This window comes from Nicotiana tomentosiformis, chromosome 7 (assembly GCF_000390325.3).
Source record: "Nicotiana tomentosiformis chromosome 7, ASM39032v3, whole genome shotgun sequence".
In the NCBI taxonomy this organism is placed as follows: Eukaryota; Viridiplantae; Streptophyta; class Magnoliopsida; order Solanales; family Solanaceae; genus Nicotiana; species Nicotiana tomentosiformis.
The window spans coordinates 26,720,969-26,744,183 of NC_090818.1; the positions used below are offsets into that span (position 1 = coordinate 26,720,969).

General features: G+C 42.3%; 1 long non-coding RNA gene across 1 annotated transcript; it reads right to left on the bottom strand.

Annotated features, from left to right (window-relative positions):
- Nucleotides 1-512: 512 nt before the first annotated feature.
- On the bottom strand, nucleotides 513-4,521 carry LOC138896451 (uncharacterized). The gene is made up of 2 exons (XR_011409596.1): nucleotides 4,459-4,521; nucleotides 513-613 (listed from the first exon to the last, which is right to left on the bottom strand). It is a non-coding gene; the product is annotated as an uncharacterized lncRNA (long non-coding RNA).
- Nucleotides 4,522-23,215: the final 18,694 nt, after the last annotated feature.

Below are 23,215 nucleotides of genomic sequence, written 5' to 3' on the forward strand. Positions count from 1 at the left end.
AACAGTAATCCATGTTTCAGAAGAAATTACACCGAGCAAAGTAGCACAAGCATGTGTAGCTTTGCTCTTATGCATGTGTCCGCACACTTTTTTCGTTGATGTTTACACGATGCACATGCAGCTGTGTCTCTACTATTAATCTTCTGCATCTTAAATCTAACTTGCAAATTCTATATCAATCAAAGAAAAAGAATAATCAATAGACTTGTTTATTTGTGTGATGATTTGATTATATTGTGAGATGATCAGGAAAGTATACAAGTAAAAATATTGCCTTACACTAGTAAATAACTTGCTTACATAATATAAATCGAGGGCATGAAAAGATGACTATGGTAAAACAAAAGACAAGATCAGAATAAAGCATAATTGGCTGATTAATTGCTTTTAGGTAAATCACATGAACGTTATGCAGCATAATTAATTATTTATTGGATGTAAAAATACTAGTCTTAATCTACACATATACACATAGAGTAATTACTTTATAAACAAGATTCACAGTTTGGAGCTTTCGTTTGCATGAGATCTGTTACGCGGCGCCTTCCTGATGATCTTTGGAAGGGCGACGTAAGGCTAAGCAACCGATGTCAGTGCGGTTGCTATGCGCCAACTGAGGTCCTCGCCGTACGCTAGACTAGATTGTTAGTGCCGTACGGGAAAACCAATGTCGTGTTCAATTGAGCAGCGGAAAATGAGCAATTGATGATGAAAGCTGATGATTGTATTGATGATGATGATGAAAGCTATTACAAGATGCTATGCGGTGTCGGGGGAGAGACACCAGTACAGAGAATTGTTTGAATGCTTGAATGTTTGAATGCTTTGGTCCCCCTTAATAATGCTTAAAAAAAATAAACCAAAGTTACATGAGTTGACCTAAGAAAGCTGTAGAAGCACACTGAAAATGAATGAAGTAAAACTACTCTATAATTACAATGAAAAGGACTTAGTCTTCTATGGAAGCAAGTCCGATGGCAGCAACTTTGTCTTGAGCAGCAGGGTCTGCGCGCGCATTGCTGTGGGCGCGCGCGGCACTATTTGGATCTGCCAGCGGCTGGGCGCTGGTGCTTGGCATTGGGTCTGCGCGCAGGGCACAGTCTGGGTGTGCGGCGCTAATGGCAACATGATGATTGGGGCGCGCGGCATTGTCGGTGCGCGCGGCACTGATGGCATTGGCCAGCCGCTGGGCGCTGGCATTGATTATCGGTGGGGCGACAGAGGCGCATGCTCGCTTGTCACTTGGCGCTGCCGAGACCACGGGGCCGACCGTGGCGCTAGGCGTTGGGAGGCTTGCCGGGACGCCACGGGGCGCGTCCAAGGGGTCATGGGTCGATGATGGAAAGCAGCCCATGACATTCTCCCCCACCTGAGTTGGCGACGTCCTCGGAGCCTTACCTGCAGGATGATGATGATTGGTCAGGCTCTTGACGGCTGGGAGGTCTGTTCCCCTCGGTGCTGTGAGATGTCTTTCTGAATGATCTTCCATGCATTTCTGAGCTGGCTCAAGGCGGATGGCATGGAAGACTGGATGAATTTTCCACCAGGCTGGTGTGTTCAGCTGGTATGAGGATTTCCCGATGCGCCTTTCAATGGAGAAAGGTCCGATGAGGTTTGGCAATAGGCGAGGATCTTGGGTCCTCTTTGCAAACAAGTTCCGCCTCGGGGTTCTTACCATTACTTTGTCCCCTGCTTGATGTTGGGCAAAGTGAAGGTTTTGTTCGGCATGCCTTGTTGCCCTGTCTTGGGCCCTGATAAGATAGCTCCGCACTATCTTCAAAGTGTGTTCCCATTCTGTGGAGAAACTGGCAGCTCGATGATGTGATGGTATGGTTGGTGCATTCACATTATGTGGGAGAAGAGGTTGCTGTCCGGTAACAATTTCAAAAGCGCTTTTGTTTGTATGGGCACACTTTTGAGAATTGAAACACAGCTGAGCAGCATCCAGAAGCTTCACCCAATGAGTTTGTGACCCGGTAGCAAATTGGCGGAGATATTCCTCCAGCATGTCATTGAACCGGCCTGTTTGATCATGTGTTTGATGATGATGATGATGGTTTGAGTTGTAACTCACTTTGGATCCGAGGCAACTGAAGAGTTGGGTCCAAAACTTGCTAGTGAAGCGTGTGTCGCAGTCACTGATGATGTTGTTGGGCATACCCCAATGTTTGACAACATAGGAGAAGAAGAGTCGAGCTGTTATTTCTGCCGACATGTTCTGCGGGGCTGCGATGAAGGTGGCATACTTGGAAAACAAGTCTACTACCACCATGATGGTTGCATGATTTCTGACCCTGGGTAACCCTGTGATGAAATTCAGGGAAATGCTTTCCCAAGGTCTCTGTGGGACTGGTAGCGGCTCCAAGAGTCCCGCTTTTGCTGGGTGATCCGACTTGGCCTTTGGGAATGCTTGGCCAGTCTTCACACAATGAGGGGCGCCATGAGCTGTTGGGCCCCGATGATGTGATGCCTGTTTGATGATGTTGAGGGCAGCCGGAACTGTGGGTTCAGGTCTGTTGGTTCCCTCCTTAAACTGCATGGCCGTGATGTTTCCAGCGGCCATCTTCTTGGATATGCATGGTATGGTGTGGGGTTTGGCCCCTTTGTCTCCCATCATTAGGAGCATGTTGGCATATGGTACCGGGATGGTGTTGGTCTGCCTGAGGAATTCCAATCCTACTATCAGTTCGAAGTCATCGATGATAGCTATGCGTAGGTCGAATATTCCCTTGTATGGGCCAAGCTGGATTGGCGCTTCTTTGGCTATTCCACTCACTTGCTGAGATAGAGAGTTGATAGCCTTGACGCGACCCTTGCATTTTTGCACTGCAAGACCGAGGCGTTGCACCTGAGTTGAGGCCAGGTAGTTGTGGCTAGCACCCTGTCTATCAATGCCCGAATAGGTCGGCCGTTAACTTTCATGTCAACGAACATTAAGGTCCTCTTTTGTGATGTGGGAGGCCTCTCGTCCGCCTTTCCTTTCCCTTTCTTGTCGATTGGGAATGCCTTCTTCTTGGGGTTGCCAGTGCTGGTTCCCGCCAAGGTATCATGAATGGAGCCAACAAATGCGTTGAAGGCACCTACTTGATCGGTGCTGTCTGGGTCGTCGGCATCTGATTCGTCATCGTCAACAGTTTGTTGAGCATTGACTTGTATGTTGGGGCATTGATTGTTCCAATGTTCCCCGCCGCAATGACGGCATTCTGATGGGGGATTTCTCCCCTGATGGTTGTTGACTGATGCAGTAGTGTTACTGCTTGAGGTAGGAGTCTTGGATCTGGATGCACCTCGATCTCCTCCGTTTCTGTTGGGGCCACCATTGCTAGGTTGGCTCCCGTTGTATCCCCCTCGGACAGGCGGCTGGGTCCTATCCTTCTGAGTTTCCAACTGATAATCCCCAAGGCACTCAGCAGCTTGAATGGCCTTGGGTAGGGTATCTACCCGTTGTCTTTGCAGTTCCATACGAGCATGAGGTTTCAAACCTTCTATGAATGCGAACAGTTTGTCTTTGTCCCCCATATCCCGTATGTTTAGCATGAGTGCGGAAAATTCACGCACGTAGTCCCGCACCGACCTGGTGTGGCGGAGTTCACGCAACTTTCTCCGTGCATTGTATTCCACATTTTCGGGGAAGAACTGCAGGCGTATGGCGGCCTTCAGTTCTGCCCATGTCTGGAGAGTATCTTCACCGGCCCTGATGGCTTCGTATTTGACTCGCCACCAGAGTTTTGCATCGCCTTGAAGATACATGGCAGCAGTTGCTACCTTTTTGGATTCTTCCAAATGTCCAACGGCCTCGAAGTATTGTTCGATATCGAAGATGAAGTTTTCCACTTCTTTAGCATCCCGGGTCCGTTGTATGGCTTGGGCTCCGGAATTTTGAGCTTTTGTGGAATGGGGCCAATGTTCATGGCACCCCTGATGTGATTTTCGCCCCCTTTGAGCAGGCTTTGTAGTGCAGCATTGACAACATTGAGCTGGCCTGTCAAGTTGTCTATGGTTTGCTGCATGACTGTTAGTCTGTCTGCCTCTAGTTCTCGATGGGCTAAATCCTCGGCACGCTCCTGTTGGAGGTCCTCGAATTTGCCATGAATGTTGGTTGCCTCGACGGCAGCCGTTTGTCGGTCTTCCTCAGAGTCTTAACTGATGTTTGCAATGTCATTTTCGGCCTGCCGCATTCTACGGTCCAGGTCGTCCAACCTTTGCACTAGGTTGGTTTTTAGATCAGGCAACGTATCCACGATGGGCCGTAATGCGTCAACCGTCTCTTCTAGGGTCGTGAGTCGATCCCCATGATTCACCATGGTCAGAAATGGTGATGATGATGCCAATGAGTTCCCTCGTCCGATGTCGAGCCTAGGCTCTGATACCAACTGTTACGCGGCGCCTTCCTGATGATCTTTGGAAGGGCGACGTAAGGCTAAGCAACCGATGTCAGTGCGGTTGCTATGCGCCAACTGAGGTCCTCGCCGTACGCTAGACTAGATTGTCAGTGCCGTACGGGAAAACCAATGTCGTGTTCAATTGAGCAGCGGAAAATGAGCAATTGATGATGAAAGCTGATGATTGTATTGATGATGATGATGAAAGCTATTACAAGATGCTATGCGGTGTCGGGGGAGAGAGACACCAGTACAGAGAATTGTTTGAATGCTTGAATGTTTGAATGCTTTGGTCCCCCTTAATAATGCTTAAAAAAAATAAATCAAAGTTACATGAGTTGACCTAAGAATGCTGTAGAAGCACACTGAAAATGAATGAAGTAAAACTACTCTATAATTACAATGAAAAGGACTTAGTCTTCTATGGAAGCAAGTCCGATGGCAACAACTTTGTCTGGAGTAGCAGGGTCTGCGCGCGCATTGCTGTGGGCGCGCGCGACACTATTTGGATCTGCCAGCGGCGGGACGCTGGTGCTTGGCATTGGGTCTGCGCGCAGGGCACAGTCTGGGTGTGCGGCGCTGATGGCAACATGATGATTGGGGCGCGCGACATTGTCGGTGCGCGCGACACTGATGGCATTGGCCAGCCGCTGGGCGCTGGCATTGATTATCGGTGGGGCGACAGAGGCGCATGCTCGCTTGTCACTTGGCGCTGCCGAGACCACGGGGCCGACCGTGGCGCTAGGCGTTGGGAGGCTTGCCGGGACGCCACGGGGCGCGTCCAAGGGGTCATGGGTCGATGATGGAAAGCAGCCCATGACAGATCTTATGCAACGTACCAGTATTGGATTTTCGAAGTTTCAAGGCGGCTACTATTGGGTTCTCACGAGGTATTATTATATATAGAAGGCCAGTTGAATATTCCTAATAAGGAGACGTATTTTTCATCGAGTCAATTGAAATTTGTTTTTTGGACAACTTATTATTTTATTAGTATTGTTGTAGAAGGACAACAGGTACTAGAATTTGTTATTTGGACAACTTATTATTTTATTAGTATTGTTGTGGAAGGACAACAATAATTATTAGAATTTGTTATTTGGACAACTTAATAGTTCATTAGCATTGTTGTAAAAGGACAACAATTCCTCAAACGTAACATTTAAGGAGTATATGTTTTGTATTACAAAACTTCCCCGGTTAAATTTGGATAAACATAAATACCCTTTTATATATAGTAGTGAAAAAGATTAAATTTCACTTAACGATCCCTTAACATTTTGATTTAGGAAAATAATATCGCTTTCATCTTTTGAGTGATAAAGAGGGCCTCATTAACATCAAAGTCAAAAGCCAAATGATATAGTTACTAAATCTTCAAAAAGTCAGGAAATAAGGCTTAATTAATATGAATAAATTATAAAATTATTTTTCTGGTAATCAATAATTAATGAGTAGAATTGTATGAAAATTAAAAGGTTAATACAATTTATAAGTAATATGCTATATTTCAAGGTTTTAAAAACTAATGTTAATCAAAAGGAGTTGTTAATTTTTTATTTCAAGTAAAAGATGAATGATGGATTATTTCCTTACGTTGAAATACATAGTTGTAAACCATGTAATTATGGTAGTACCCTTCTAGAAGAAATGTTAGTTAGTGGGGTTAGTTAGTCGGTTAGCACAGTAGGAGTAAGGTTGGTTAGTGGATCGTTTTAGATTGTAATTATATATGTGTGCATCGCACATTTGGACATATAACAGAAAATCCAAAAACTGCAAAATATCTCTCTTTTCGACTGCCTCTCTCTTTCTCTCTTAGCTGTCAATTTCTTTTTCTCCTTGTTCGAGCTTCTATCTCATCAATGGCTGCCACAATGTTCATTTCAACATGGTATCAGAGCTAGGCTCACAACGATCGGTGACAACAATCTCGTAGGAAGCTCAGATCTGATATTTCTCTTATCTGATTCAATTTCCCCAATTTTTCATTCGAATTACTTCTACTGCTGAATTTTGTACCAAAACTTCACTAAAACCCAAAAATGACAATTGATACACCTCAGAACATAACAAGAACCTCACATGAAAGTTCTCAACAACTTGATTGCAATGATCCCCTCTATGTGTATCCGTTCGATACGCAGGTGTGGCATTAGTTCCACAATTACTAATTGGAACGGAAAACTACTCGGAGTGGAGTAGATCGATAAAGATGTCGCTGCTTGTGAAGAACAAAATTGGGTTTATAGATGGATCGTGTGCTAGATACACTTATGTGGGTGATAACTTTTGATTGCACAAGTGGGAAAGGTGCAATGCCATTGTCCAGTCATGGATAATGAGCTCTGTAGCACAGAAGTTAAGGAAAGGAATCGTGTATTCTTCCAATGCACAAAAGGTATGGGAAGCTTTCAAGGAGCGTTTTGTAAGGTAAATGCAACAAAAATCTATCATATGAACAAAGAAATAAGTAGTCTAATGCATGGAATCTCCCGTGTGTCGATATATTACTTTAAGTTAAATGATCTATGGGCTGAATCGAGTCAATTATACTATTTCCTAGTTGTGATTGTATGAGATCTAGGTTGTTTGTCGATTTCCTACGCCAACAGAAGTTGATGAAATTTTTGATAGGATTAAATGACACATACGCACCTCAAAGGAGCCAAATTTTAATGATGAGTCCCACTCCCACACTTGATCAAGCATACTCGATGATCATACAGGAAGAAAGCCAGAGAATGACTGGGACTTCAATGTCACAGAGTGGTATTCTGGGGAGTTGTCACGACCCAAAATCTGACCCGTCGTGATGGCGCCTATCTCTAAACTAGGCAAGCCAATAACATCAATAACCCCCAATTTCCTTTAAGTTTGAAAAAAAATATAATAATTTGAATCTAATAAAAGGCCTCACAATTTTCGATACAAACACTCCCAAACCCTAGTGTCACTGAGTACATGAGTATCTAATTATGAATACGAGTCAGAAAAATACGGTCTGTAACAGTCTGAGACCAAATACAGTAAATAAGAAGATATGGAAGGAGAGGCAAGGTCAGCGAAATACGACAACTACCTCAGAATCTCCGAAAAATCAGCCGAGTAACAGAATCAACACCTGCTATGTCCGGGAACACCTGGATCTGCACACGAAGTGCAGGGTGTAGTATGAGTACAACCAACTCAGCAAGTAACAATAATAAATAAGGAACTGAAGATAGTAACGAGCTACACAGTTATGGTTCATTTCCAGTAATTCCAGCAAAGAATAGACCTGCTATCAAATCTGGTAGTTTATTATCAAATCAATTTTAATACAGTTCCTGTTCATGTAATCCGTATATAAAAATCTTTCAGAGATTTCACAACAATGACAGATAACAACTAAGTGCAACAACAAATGGAAATCAAGTGCAACCTCTTAGGACAACAATCACTCACTAGGCTCCCAGCCCTCATCACTCACTGGGCTCCCAGCCCGCATCACTCACTGGGCTCCCAGCCCTCATCACTCACTCTCAATGGGTACCCGCGCTCACTGGGGGTGTACAGACTCCGGAGGGGCTCCTACAGCCCAAGCGCTATAATCTGCATGGATAACTCACGCGATGCACGGACAACTCACGTGCCATAATATAAATATCTGGATCCGCACGGCCAACTCACATGTTGCACGACCAACTCATGTGCTATAGTATAATATAAGGATCTGCACGGCCAACTCACGTGCTGCAAGAACAACTCACGTGCTATAGTATCATTATCTCATAATCAGGCCCTCGACCTCACTCAATCATAAATCTCTCCAGTCTCTCAGGCTTTCAATAATCATGAAATCAGCCCAAACAACAATGATATGATATATCAATAATAATAACAGAGATTGAGATAAAATGTGCAAGTAAAAAATTGAGACTAAGTACATATAACATTTAGCAGGCAATTCAACAAGTACGTGACCTCTGTGGGTCCCAACATTACTATCACATAGCCTAAGCATGATTTCTAACATGATTTACAGTCAAATTTTATCAACACATAGAGAGCATATAGCTAACAACAAATTATTCAATTTTACAGTTTCTCGGGACGGACCAAGTCACAATCCCCTCGGTGCACGCCCACGCCTGTCACCTAGCATGTGCGTCACCTCCAAAATAATCACATGATACAACTATCTGGGGTTTCATACCCTTAGGACCAAATTTAAAACTGTTACTTACTTCAACCCGTGTAATTCTTTATTCCGCTATGCCCTTGTCACGAGAATTGGTCTCTGAAAGCCTCGTATCTAGACACAATTAATTCGATTCAGTCAATACAAATTATTATAATTAATTCCATAAGGAAATACTAATTTCCAATAAAATCCAAAATTAACTCAAAAATCGCTCGTCCATGTATCGGAACCCGACAAAAGTTACAGAATATGAACGCCCATCCAACCATGAGTCAAACCATACATATTTCACCAAAATCCGACACCAACTTGACCCTCAAATCTTCAATTAAAGTCTATGAAGATTTCCACCATTTTCAACCCAATCCTTACCCATTTGAACTTAACAATCTTTCCACAATCTTATTGGTATGTATACATAATATTTTTACACCCAAGAACCATATTATTAATCACCCGTTTTTATTCCAAACTCGAAATTGAAGAATTGAGGAAAGAAATTCTTACCTCTTTGAAGCCCTAGCAAGATCCTTGTGAAATCTTCAAACCTTGAACAAGAATTGATGGATAAATGACTAAGTCTTCACTTTGTCTCTCTAAAATGCTCTCACCTCTCTATAAAATATCAGATGAAAACCAATAGTATTTTATAAGAATGAGGTCAGATTTATGAAACCAGAAAAATAAAGCTCCGGAACAGGTACTGCGATCACATATGCGACCGCATAATGGTTGTGCGGACCGCATATCGGTCGCATAATCTGTGTCCAATGCTGGCAAACATCTGTCTGTGTATGCGGTCACTATGCGGCCCGTATACCTGTTTTGCGGTCGCATAGTGACCGCATAACAGTTATGCAGTCGCATAGTCGACCGCAGATTTCATCCAAACTGGCCCTCTTCTGACTCACTTCTGCGGCCATTATGCGGCCTGCAGAGTGATTATGCGGTCACATAATGGGCCGCAGAAATATGTTTTTCAGCCGAAAAATTTCCTTTACTTGCCGGTGCATTGTTCAACCCAAAAAGTTCAACCTTGAAATTTCTACAACCTTTGTACTAATTGATCTACCTCGACACCACAAAACCTTAATTTTCTTAGCAAAAATTCTATGGGTCACTACACATACGTCAACATCTGGTCAACCTTTTCAACTAAATTTCCAACATGAAAATTCATTCTTCGAAGCTAACTCCGAAATACCTTACAAAACAAAACCGACAATTCACACAAGTCATAATACCTCGTAGGAAGTTATTCAAGACTTTAAATAGTTGAAAGGAGCGTGAATGCTCAAAACGACCGGTCGGGTCGTTACAGGAGTGGACCTATGAAAGGTGCCAGTAGTTCCTTAGCTGCAGCTAATGCAACCAACATAAGTCCTATGCGAAACACTAATCTTTGCTGTGACTATTGTTACATGAAGGGCCATATGAAGGAAAATTATTATAAGCTAATTAGATACCCCTTTAATTCTAGGTTTGACAATAGAAGAAGAGGTGGATTTGAGAACCATAATCAAATGCCTACAGCTCATAATGTGAGCATGACTGATAAAATAGAGATGCAATTGAAAACCTGAAAATCATAATATCACCAACAGTACCAGTGTTTACTTCAGAGCAGTACCAATAGATTCTAAAATTACTGAGCAAGGAGAATGAGTCAACTGAAATAGTAAACATGGCAGGTATATCTAATACTACTCAAAATTACTAGATTGTTGACTTTGGAGCTTCAAATCATATGGCTTCATCTTTGAACCTATTGTTAAATCCTAAGACTGTACCAAATAACCAACCCAACTGTGTCCAATTACCTAATGAAAATTACACCAAAATCACTCACACTGGATCCTGCCCTATACTTCATACACAAACTATACAATATGTGTTATACGTGCCTGACTTTAAGTATAATCTCCTCTCTATTTCTAAGTACACCAGAGAATTGTAGTGTTTAGTTAACTTCTATCCTGATTTCTGCTTGTTTCAGGACCTTTTCAGTGGCATGGGGAAATAGATTGGTAGACTCAGGGGTGGCCTGTACATCCTTAATTCATTCACACATACTGTTGCTCTCTCTCTTTCTTCAAAATGTATGTCTTTTTCAATTCAAAGCCATTCTGATGGCTTGTGGCATCAAAGGCTAGGCCACGCCCCAGTTACTGTTCTACAGAAAATAACTACAATAAAAGGTCATGTGTCTAAGTCAAATAATACTTGTCATATATGTCCATTAGCCAAACAAGTCAGATTACCATTTCCTAGTAGTGTAACTAGGGCAACTTCTCCATTTACTCTTGTGCATATGGATGTTTGGGGTCCATATAGAGCGTCCACTTATAATGGCTTTAAGTACTTCCTTACTCTTGTTGATGATTACTCCAGAATGACATGGACATTCCTATTAAGATTGAAAAGTGATGTCTATGTTGTATTGCTTGACTTTCTGCAGTTAATACACAATCAGTTTTCTACTTTCGTGAAAGTTTTCAGATCTGATAATGGGCATGAATTTTTTAATTCTCTAAGTTATACTATGTTTAGATCCAAAGGTATAGTCCACCAAAGTAGCGATGTTCACACCCCACAACAAAATGTGGTGGTGGAAAGAAAACACAGGCACATTCTTGAGATAGGAAGAGCATTAAGGTTTCAAGCCCATATATCATTAAGATTCTGGGGGAATTGTATCCTAACAACTACATACATCATAAATAGATTACCTAGTCCAACATTAAAGGGTTAATTACCTTATGAAGTATTTCATGGTCAGCCACCCAAGGTTGACTATCTGAGAACCCTTAGATGCCTTTGATATGCCACAAAGCCCAAATTCAATGGCAAATTTATCCCTAAGTCCATTCATGCAATCTTCAAGGGGTACTCATCTACACAAAAGGCTACATACTATATCGTATTGAGTCTAGCAATTTTTATTCTCAACAGAGATATTGTCTTTCAAGAATATGTCTTTCCCTTCAAACTTCCTAAAATCCAGTTCCTTACAGCTCCAGACTTGAATTTCTTGCCATCCACAGACTTACCTAACACTGCCTTACCTGATCAACCACTCGATCACTCACCTCAACAACCTAACCACTCACCTCAACAAGCTTCCATTTTTGACACCTCTCCCATATCCTCTTTATCTGATCAATATGTTGATTCTTCTGAATCACAATCTCCTACAGTTCCTTTTGTTCCCTCTAACTCTATTTCTACTTCTTCACCTCTCCTTCAATCTAGTCCAGTCCCTCTTAGAAGTTCAGGAAGAACTACTAAACCTTCTATTTGGTTGACAGACTATGTCCATCCACCCTTGCCTTCCACCTCTAATTGCATCAACTATCATATTCATCACATATGCTCACCTACCTCTACACTATCAATCTTTTCTTGCCTCTTTCTTTTTTGATTCTGAACGATCCACTTTCTCTCAAGCAACCAAATATGATAGATGGGTTTAAGAAATGAAGCTTGAGATTAAGGCTTTAGAGGACAGCCATACTTGGGAAGTAGTGTCACGAACCAATTTTCCCTCCGTATGACGTCGTGACGGCACCTAGTCTCTATGACTAGGTAAGCCTAATATTTGCGGAATAATAAAATGAAAACATGAATTAAACAACTAATTGTTCAAAATACATAGTAATTCCAAAACCCGGAACATCATAAGTCACAAGCTACAAAAGAAAACTAGTATCTCTATACACCAGAGTCTAATAACAGAAGTAAGGAAGGTAAATGACATATGAGGGAATAGAGAGGGACTCCGAGGTTTGCGGACGTGGAAGATATACCTTGAAGCCTCCGTACAGCAGCAAGCACTCTCAGCTAGTAGTGGGGCTGATAAGAAGTACTTGGATCTGCACACAAAATATGTGCAGAAGAGTAGCATGAGTACACGACAATCGGTACCCAGTAAGTACCAAGCCTAACCTCGGTAGAGTAGTGATGAGGTCAGGTCCGGGCCCTACTGGAATATGATAATGACTCAACTGTAGGGGTATCAATGCTGACATCCCGCACATAAGCTAGATACACGTCACACCCCTTTTCAACTATTCGTTGAGCTTTAAGAAATGAGATAATTCTGGTGGGAATAATGAAATGAAAACATGAATTAAATAACTAACTGTTCAAAATACACAGTAATCCCAAAACTCAGAACATCATAAGTCACAATCTACAGAAGGAAACTAGTATCTCTATACACCAGAGTCTAATAATAGAAGTTAGGAAAGTAAATGACATAAGAGGGAATAGAGGGGGATCCCGAGGTCTGTGAATGCGGCAAATATACTTTGAAGTCTCCGTACCGCAGCAAGCACTCTCTGCTAGTAGCGGGGCTGATAAGAAGTACCTGGATCTGCACACAAAATATGTGCAGAAGAGTAGCATGAGTACACCACAATCGGTACCCAGTAAGTGCCAAGCCTAACCTCAGTAGAGCAGTGACGAGGCCAGGTCCGGGCCCTACTGGAATATGATAATGAAGTAAGGCAAAAATGAAATATCGCAGTAAAATAAAGACTGAAATTTAACAAGAAAGAATTCATAGAAGGTAACAGCTCAATACACAGAAATATAACAGGGGATCTCCCGAGATACCGTCTCGTAGTCCCAAACGTAAATGTACAGGGGGATCTCCCGGAATAACGTTCTGTAGTCCCAAAGTAAATATGCAACACAGGGAGATCTTCTGAAATACCATTCCGGAGTCCCAAAGTAAATATGCAGTACATGGGGATCTCCCGGAATACCGTTCCGTAGTCCCAAAGTAAATATGCAGTACATGGGGATCTCCCAGAATACCGTTCCATAGTCCCAAAGTAAATATGCAGCGCAAACAATAGAAATACAACTACATCACGAAATCTTACGATTTAGACTAAGTACAAGTCAAGGAAGAAGCAGGAAAATCACAAAGCATGCTGCACAGAGTTCACATAAGCAGATAAGACACGTAGACTTGCTGTATTAGACCAAACATGATAGCTACACATATTGGAATAACTCAATTAAGAATGAAAATAGATTAATACTCATTAAAATGGTATAACTCAAAAAAAAGGAAAACATGTTGCTGCTCAGAAAGAAAATCGGATTTTTTCATAACTAGCCCGTGTACGTACTCGTTACCTCACGTACACGGTGCTCACATATCACAATAGTTCCAAATCTTAAGGGGATTTCCCCCACACAAAGTTAGGCAAGCCACTTACCTCGAACCAAGTTCAATCAATAGGTCAAAATGCCTTTTCCACGAATATCCGACTCCGAAAGGCCCAAATCTAACCAAAATAATTACATATCATAAATACAACTATAATAAACTAATTTAATTAATGAAATCAAGATTTGAATAAAAATTCCAAAATCCGTCCTAAAAAGTCGACCCGGGCCCACGCCTTGGAATCGGGTAAAAGTTACCAATTAAGAACACCCATTCACTCACGAGATCACTCATACAAAAATTATCTAAATTCGATGTCTAATACCCATTCAAAACTCAGAAATTCGATTGGGGAACTTTTTTACCCATTTTCCCAACTTTTAAATCCAAATCTAAAATTAAATGGAGAAAACGACTATAGATTAATGAAATACAACCAAAAATAAGTTAGGAATCGTTTCCCCAAAGTTTTCTCTGAAATCCCTCAAGAAATCGCCTTCTCCCGAGCTCAAAAATCAAATTTGTGAATATGAACCTCAACCCTCGATTCTGCCCCTTTTCTGCCAAGTGATCTTCGCACCTGCGGGCCATGGGTCGCACCTGCGATGCCGCACCTGTAGAAAATCCCTCGCAGGTGCGGAAATCACTTAAGAGAGCTGGATCCGCATCTGCGCGTGCGCGCCTGCGGAACACTGTCCGCTTCTGCTGTCTTCCTCCGCGCGTGTGAGTCCTTAGGCGCATTTGCGGGCATCACAGATGCGAAAATTCCTCGCACCTGCCACCCCTGGTCAAGTCTCCAAATTCCGCATATGCGCCTGGTCTTCCGCACGTGCAAGCCCGCACCTGCGGTCTCCCCTCTGCATGTGCGAAACACCAGAACCAGCAAAAAAACTCAGCAACTTTCCTAAGTCCAAAATTTACCCGTTAAGCATCTGAAACACACCCGAAGCCCCCGGGACCTCAACCAAACATACCAAAAAGTCCAAAAATACCATATGAACTTAGTCGAATACTCAAACCACATCAAACAACGCTAAAATCACAAATCATCCTCCGATTCAAACTCAAAGAACTTGAAACTATCAAATTTGACAACTGATGCCGAAGCCAACCAAACCACGTCCGATTGACCCCAAATTTTACACACAAGTCATATTCAATATTATGGACCTACTCCAATTTACGGAATCGGAATCCGACCCCGATATCAAAAATTCCACTACCGGCCCGAAACTCTAAAAATTCGACTTTCGCCATTTCAAACCTAAATGAGCTACGGACCTCCAAAACAAAATCCGGACACGTCCCTAAACCCAAAATCACCTAACAGAGCTAATGGAACTGACGGAATTCCATTCTGGAGTCGTCTTCACATAGTTCCGAATACGGTCCAAATCCTAAGGCTTAAACCTCCATTTAGGGACTAAGTGTCCCAAAACACTCCGAAACTAAAAACAGAACCTCCCGGCAAGTCAAAACGACCGGCCGGATCGTTACATCCTCCCCCTCTTAAAACAATCGTTCATCCTCGAACGAGCGTAGAGACATACCTGAAGTGGTGAAAAGATGAGGATAACGGCTGCGCATATCCTGCTCGGTCTCCCAAGTCACCTCCTCGATCGATTGTCACCTCCACTGAACCTTCACAGAAGTAATGTTCTTTTACCTTATCTTCCTGACTTGCCTGTCTAAAATAGCCACTGGCTCCTAAACATAAGATAGATCATTGTCCAACTGGACTGAGCTGAAATCCATTACGTGAGCCGGATCACCGTGATACTTCCGGAGCATCAAAACATGAAATACCGGATGAACTCCTGCTAGACTGGGAGGTAAGGCAAGCTCATAAGAACCTCCCCAACACGCCACAACACCTCAAAAGGACCAATGAACCTTGGGCTCATCTTACCCTTCTTTCTGAATCTCATAACGCCCTTCATAGGCGACACCTGGAGCAAGACCCGCTCTCCAACCATGAATGCAACATCGCGAACCTTTCAGTCCGTGTGACTCTTCTGTCTGAACTAGGCTGTGCGAAGTCTATCCTGAATCACCTTAACCTTTTCCAAGGCATCCTGAACCAAGTCTGTACCCAATAATCTGGCCTCGCCCGACTCGAACCAACCTACTGGGGACCGACACCGCCTACCATACAGAGCCTCATACGGTGCCATCTGAATGCTGGACCGATAACTGTTGTTGTAAGCAAACTCCGCAAGTGGCAAGAACTGGTCCCAAGCACCCCCAAAATCTATCACATAAGCGCGGAGCATATCCTCCAATATCTGAATAGTTCGCTTGGATTGTCCATCCGTCTGAGGGTGAAATGCTATGCTCAACTCAACTTGAGTACCCAACTCATGTTGTACAGCTCTCCATAACCATGATGTAAATTACGTACGCCGGTCAAAGATAATAGATACTGGTACACCATGAAGCCTGACGATCTCACGGATGTAGATTCGAGCTAGCTGCTCGGAAGAATAGGTAGTCATCACAGGAATGAAATGAGCTGACTTGGTCAGCCTGTCCACAATCACCCAAACTGCATCAAACTTCTGCTGAGTCTGTGGGAGTCCAACAACAAAGTCCATAGTGATCCGCTCTCATTTCTACTCCGGAATCTCTATCTTCTGAAGCAACCTACCCGGTCACTGATGTTCATACTTTACCTGCTGGTAATTTAGACATCTAGCCACATACTCTACTATGTCCATTTTCATCCTCCTCCACCAATAATGCTGCCTCATGTCCTGATACATCTTCGCGGCACCCGGATGAATGGAGTACCATGAGTTGTGAGCTTCCTGAAGAATCAACTCACGCAAAACATCTACATTGGGCACACATAGCCTGCCCTACATCCTCAATGCACCATCACCTTCAATAGTGTCCTCTTTAGCATAGCCTGGACCGTGTCCTTAAGGACAAGCAGATGTGGGTCATCATACTGACGCTCCCTGATATGATCATAAAGAGAAGACCGATAGACCATACAAGCCAATACTCGACTCGACTCAGAAATATCCAATCTCACAAACTGGATGGCTAAGGCCTGAACATCCAATTCCATGGGCCTCTCTACTGCTGGTAGATATGCTAAACTGCCCAAACTCTCTGCCCGACGACTCATAGCATCGACCACCACATTGTCCTTCCCAGGATGGTACAAAATGGTCATGTCATAATCCTTAAGCAGCTCTAACCACCTCCTCTGACGCAAATTAAGCTCTTTCGGCTTGAACAGATACTGCAAACTCCGGTGATCGGTATAGATCTCACAAGGGACACCGTACAAATAGTGCCTCCAAATCTTCAAGGCATGAACAATAGCTGCTAGCTCAAGGTCGTGGACAAGATAGTTTTTTCCATGCACCTTCAACTGTCTGGATGCATAGGTAATCACCCTACGGTCCTGCATCAACACCGCGCCGAGGCCAACTCGCGACGCATCACAATAAACTGTATAAGACCCTGAACCTGAAGACAATATCAATAGTGGGGCTGTAGTCAAAACTGTCTTGAGCTTCTAAAAGCTCTCATCACACTCCTCTGTCCACCTGAACGGAGCACCCTTCTGGGTCAGCCTGGTCATAGGTGCTGCAATAGATGAGAAACCCTCTACAAATCGACGGTAATACCCCACCAAATCAAGAAAACTCTGGATCTCCGTAGTTGAGGACGGTCTGGGCTAACTCTGCACTGCTTCAATCTTCTTCGGATCCACCTGGATCCCCTCACTCGATACTATATGACCCAAGAATGCCATTGAGTCTAGCCAGAACTCACACTTTGCAAATTTTTCATATAACTTCTTTTCTCTTAAGGTCTGAAGTGCAGTCCTCAGGTGCTGCTCATGATCCTCCCGACTCGGGGAGTATACCAGAATGTTGTCAATAAACACAATGACGAATGAGTCAATATAGGGCCGGAACACACTGTGCATCAAGTGCATAAATGTTGCTGGGGCATTGGTCAGCCCAAAAGACATCACAAGGAACTCGTAATGACCATACCGAGTCCTGAAAGCAATCTTCAGGACATCTGGCTCCCAAATCTTCAACTGATGATAGCCTGAACGTAATTCAATCTTGGAAAACACTCTGGCATCCTATAACTGATCAAATAAGTCATCAATACGAGGCAATGGATACCTGTTCTTCACTCTGACTTTGTTCAACTGACGGTAATCAATACACATCCGCATAGAACCATCCTTCTTCTTCACAAATAAGACAGGAGCACCCCAAAGTGACACACTAGGCCAAATGAAACCCTTATCAAGCAATTCCTGTAACTGCTCCTTCAACTCCTTTAACTCAGGAGGAGCCATACGATATGAAGGAATAAAGATGGGTTGAGTTCCCGACAACAAATCAATGCCAAAATCAATATCTCTGTCGGGAGGCATTTCTGGAAGATCAGCTGGAAACACATCTGGAAAGTCCCTCACTACTAGAACTGACTCAACTGTAGGGGTATCAATGCTGACATCCCGCACATAAGCTAGATACACGTCACACCCCTTTTCAACTATTCGTTGAGCTTTAAGAAATGAGATAATTCTGGTGGGAATAATGAAATGAAAACATGAATTAAATAACTAACTGTTCAAAATACACAGTAATCCCAAAACTCAGAACATCATAAGTCACAATCTACAGAAGGAAACTAGTATCTCTATACACCAGAGTCTAATAACAGAAGTTAGGAAAGTAAATGACATAAGAGGGAATAGAGGGGGATCCCGAGGTCTGTGAATGCGGCAAATATACTTTGAAGTCTCCGTACCGCAGCATGCTCTCTGCTAGTAGCGGGGCTGATAAGAAGTACCTGGATCTGCACACAAAATATGTGCAGAAGAGTAGCATGAGTACACCACAATCGGTACCCAGTAAGTGCCAAGCCTAACCTCAGTAGAGCAGTGACGAGGTCAGGTCCGGGCCCTACTGGAATATGATAATGAAGTAAGGCAAAAATGAAATATCGCAGTAAAATAAAGACTGAAATTTAACAAGAAAGAATTCATAGAAGGTAACAGCTCAATACACAGAAATATAACAGGGGATCTCCCGAGATACCGCCTCGTAGTCCCAAACGTAAATGTATAGGGGGATCTCCCGGAGTACCGTTCCGTAGTCCAAAAGTAAATATCCAAGACAGGGGGATCTCCCGAAATACCGTTCCATAGTCCCAAAGTAAATATGCAGTACAAGGGGATCTCCCGAAATACCGTTCCGTAGTCCCAAAGTAAATATACAGTACAAGGGAATCTCCCAGAATACCGTTCTGTAGTCCCAAAGTAAATATGCAGCGCAAACAATAGAAATACAACTACATCACGAAATCTTACGATTTAGACTAAGTACTAGTCAAGGAAGAAGTAGGAAAATCACTAAGCATGCTGCACAGAATTCACATAAGCAGATAAGACACGTAGACATGTTGTATTAGACTAAACATGATAGCTACACATATTGGAATAACTCAATTAAGAATAAAAATAGATTAATACTCATTAAAATTGTATAACTCAAAGAAAAAAGGAAAATATGTTGCTGCTCAGAAAGAAAATCGGATTTTTCCATAACTAGCCCGTACTCATCACCTCACGTACACGGTGCTCACATATCACAATAGTTCCAAATCTTAAGGGGATTTCCCCTACACAAAGTTAGACAAGCCACTTACCTCGAACCAAGCTTAATCAATAGGTCAAAATGCCTTTTTCACGAATATCCGACTCCGAATGGCCCAAATCTAGCCAAAATAATTACATATCATAAATACAACTTTAATAGACTAATTTAATTTATGAAATCACGATTTTAATAAAAATTCCGAAATCCGTCCTAAAAAATCGACTCGGACCCACGTCTCGGAATCGGGTAAAAGTTACCAATTAAGAACACCCATACACTCACGAGATCACTGGTACAAAAATCATCTAAATCCGATGTCTAAAACCCATTCAAAACTCAAAAATTCGATTGGGGAACTTTTCCCCCCATCTTCCCAACTTTTCAATCTAAATCCGAAATTAAATGGAGAAAACGACTATAAATTAATGAAATACAACAAAAAACCAGGTAGGAATCATTACCCCAAAGTTTTCTCTGAAATCCCTCAAGAAATCGCCTTCTCCCGAGCTCAAAAATCAAATTTGTGAATATGAACCTCAACCCTCGATTCTGCCCCTTTTTTGCCCAGCGATCTTCGCACCTGCGGGCCATGGGTCGCACCTGCGGAAAATCCCTCGCAAGTGCAGAAATCACTTAAGAGGGCTGGGTCCGCATCTGCGGCAGGGGGCCACACCTGCGCGTGCGTGCCTGCAGAACACTGTCCGCTTCTGGTGTCTTTCTCCGCGTGTGCGAGTCCTTAGGGGCATCTGCGGGCATCGCAGATGCGGAAATTCCTTGAACTTACGATCCCTAGTCAAGCCTCCAAATTCCTCATATGCGCCTGGTCTTCCGCACGTGCAAGCCCGCACCTGCAGTCTCCCCTCCGCAGGTGCAAAACACTAGAACCAGCAAAAAAACTCAACAACTTTCCTATGTCCAAAATTCATCCGTTAAGCATCCGAAACACACTCGAGATCCCCGGGACCTCCACCAAACATACCAACAAGTCCTAAAACACCATACGAACTTAGTCGAATCCTCAAACCACATCAAATAACGCTCAAATCACAAATCATCCTCCGATTCAAACTTAAAGAACTTGAAACTTCCAAATTCGACAACCGATGCCGAAACCAACCTAACCAAGTCCGATTGACCCCAAATTTTGCACACAAGTCATATTCAACATTACGGACCTACTCCAACTTCCAAAATCAAAATCCGGCCCAGATATAAAAAAATTTCACTACTGACCTGAAACTCAAAAAAATCGAATTTTGCCATTTCAAGCCTAAATGAGCTACATACCTCCAAAATAAAATTCGGACACGCCCCTAAATCCCAAATCATCTAACGGAGCTAACGGAACCGATGAAATTCCATTCCGGAGTCGTCTTCACACAGTTCTGACTACGATCCAAATCCTAAGGTTTAAACCTTCATTTAGGGGCTAAGTGTCCCAAAACACTCTGAAACCAAAAGCAAAACCTCCTGGTAAGTCACCTAAGCAGAAAAGGGTATGTGAGAAATAGTAAATAGGGGATCATGGCTATTACTATCAAAACGACCGGCCGGATCGTTACAAGTAGTAGATCTCCTGCTCGAAAATTTTCCATTGGATGTAAGTGGGTGTATAAGATTAAGTATAATGCTGATGGGTCAGTGGAAAGATTTAAGGCAATACTAGTTGCTAAGGGGTACACACATCAGGAAGGGCTAGATTTCCATGATACTTTTTCACCTGTAGCAAAGCTTACTACCGTTAGAACTGTTGTACTATTGCTGCACTAAAGCATTGGCTTATTTTCAAAATAGATGTTCACAATGCATTCCTAAATGGGGACCTTGATGAGGAGGTCTACATGACATTACCCCATGGATTTGGTATCCAAGGGGAGTCCAAAGTGTGCAGACTAATCAAATCTTTCTATGGGTTGAAACAAGCTTCTAGACAGTGGAATCTTAAACTCACACAAGCCCTCACAACTGCTGGTTTTCAACAAAGCAAACATGACTATTCATTGTTCACTAGACTGATCAAAGACAAGTTTGTTCTAGTACTTGTATATGTGGATGACATCCTAATAACATGGATTGATTTAATAAAAATCAACCTAGCTAAAGCATCACTTCAACAGAACTTTAAACTGAAGGACCTAGGAGAGCTAATATACTTCCTAGGTATTGAATTTGCTAGGTCAAAGGAAGGAATACTGATGTCACAAAGGAAGTATTCACTTGAGATGATTTCAGAAACAGGCTTAGCAGGCTCCAAACCAGAAGACACACCCATGGAACAGAATCTGAAGCTCACAAGTATGGAGTTTGATAGTTGCACCAATACATGGAATCATGATGAGGCATTAGTAGACAGAAGGAGTTATCAGAGACTAATAGGGAAGCTATTATACCTCACAATTACCAGGCCAGACATTTCATATGCAATCCAATGCCTAAGTCAGTTCATGCATGTACCAAAAAGATCACACTATGAAGCAACATTTCATGTTGTAAAGTACATTAAGAAGCAGCTAGGTTTGGGATTGCTTATGTAGAGTAAAAGTGAAGAACAAGTATGTGTATTTTGTGATTCTGATTGGGCTTCATGTCCCATGTCAAGAAAATCAGTGACAGGGTATTGTATTAAGCTGAGAGACTCACTCATTTACAAGAAGGCTAAAAAGCAAAACACTATCTCAAGAAGCTCTGCATAAGCAGAGTACATGAGTATGGAAAATACAGTAGCCGAGCTAGTTTGGTTGAAAGGGCTGCTGAAGGAATTGCAAGTGAATCTAAGGTTGCCTATGGAGTTGCACTGTGACAACAAGGCTGCATTGCAAATTGCAGCTAACCCCATGTACCATGAGAGAACAAAACACATCGAAATAGATTGTCACTTCATTAGGAAAAATATTCAGCAGGGTATCATTAGAACAACTCATATTGCTACTCAATGTCAACCTGCAGATGTTCTGACAAAAGCATTGGGGGCATCAGCAACACATGTTTCTTTTATCCAAGTTGGGAATGGAAAATATTTTTCATTCACAACTTGAGAGGGAGTGTTGAAATACATAGTTGTACACCATGTAATTATGGTAGTACCCTTCTAGAAGAAATGTTAGTTAGTGGGGTTAGTTAGTCGGTTAGCACAATAGGAGTAAGGTCGGTTAGTGAATTGTTTTAGATTGTATAATTATATACATGTGTGTGCATTGTACATTTGGACATATAACATAAATTCAAAAAACTGTAAAATATCTCTCTTTTCAACTGCCTCTTTCTTTCTCTCTTAGCTGTCAATTTCTTCTTCTCCTTGCTCGAGATTCCATCCCATTAATGACTGCCACAATGTTCATTTCAACACCTTATCTCAAATTTATTATTTGGACAACTTATAATTTTATTAATATTGTTGTAAAAGGACAACAATTCCTCAAACATAACATTTGATTCTTAATAGTATATGTTTTGTATGACAACTTTCTTGGTTAGATTTTGGATAATACATAAATACCCTCTCATATATAGTAGTAGAAAGGAGTAAATTTTACTTAAGGATCCCTTTAACATTTTGAGTTAGGAAAATAACATCCCCTCCCCCCACCTATTGAGTGATATAAAGGGCCTCATTAACATCAAACTCAAAAGGCCAAATGATATAGTTACTAACCGAATCTTCAAAAAGGTAGAAATTGCATAGGGCGCCCTATTTGGTTGCCCCTTTTTAACTTGTACCTATTTTTTTTCGTATGCATCTGTACCCGTTTTTTTGTTAAAAATATTTTAAAAAAGACGATTTTGCCCTTCTTTAATAAAAGACTATTGACAAAACTGTAGACTA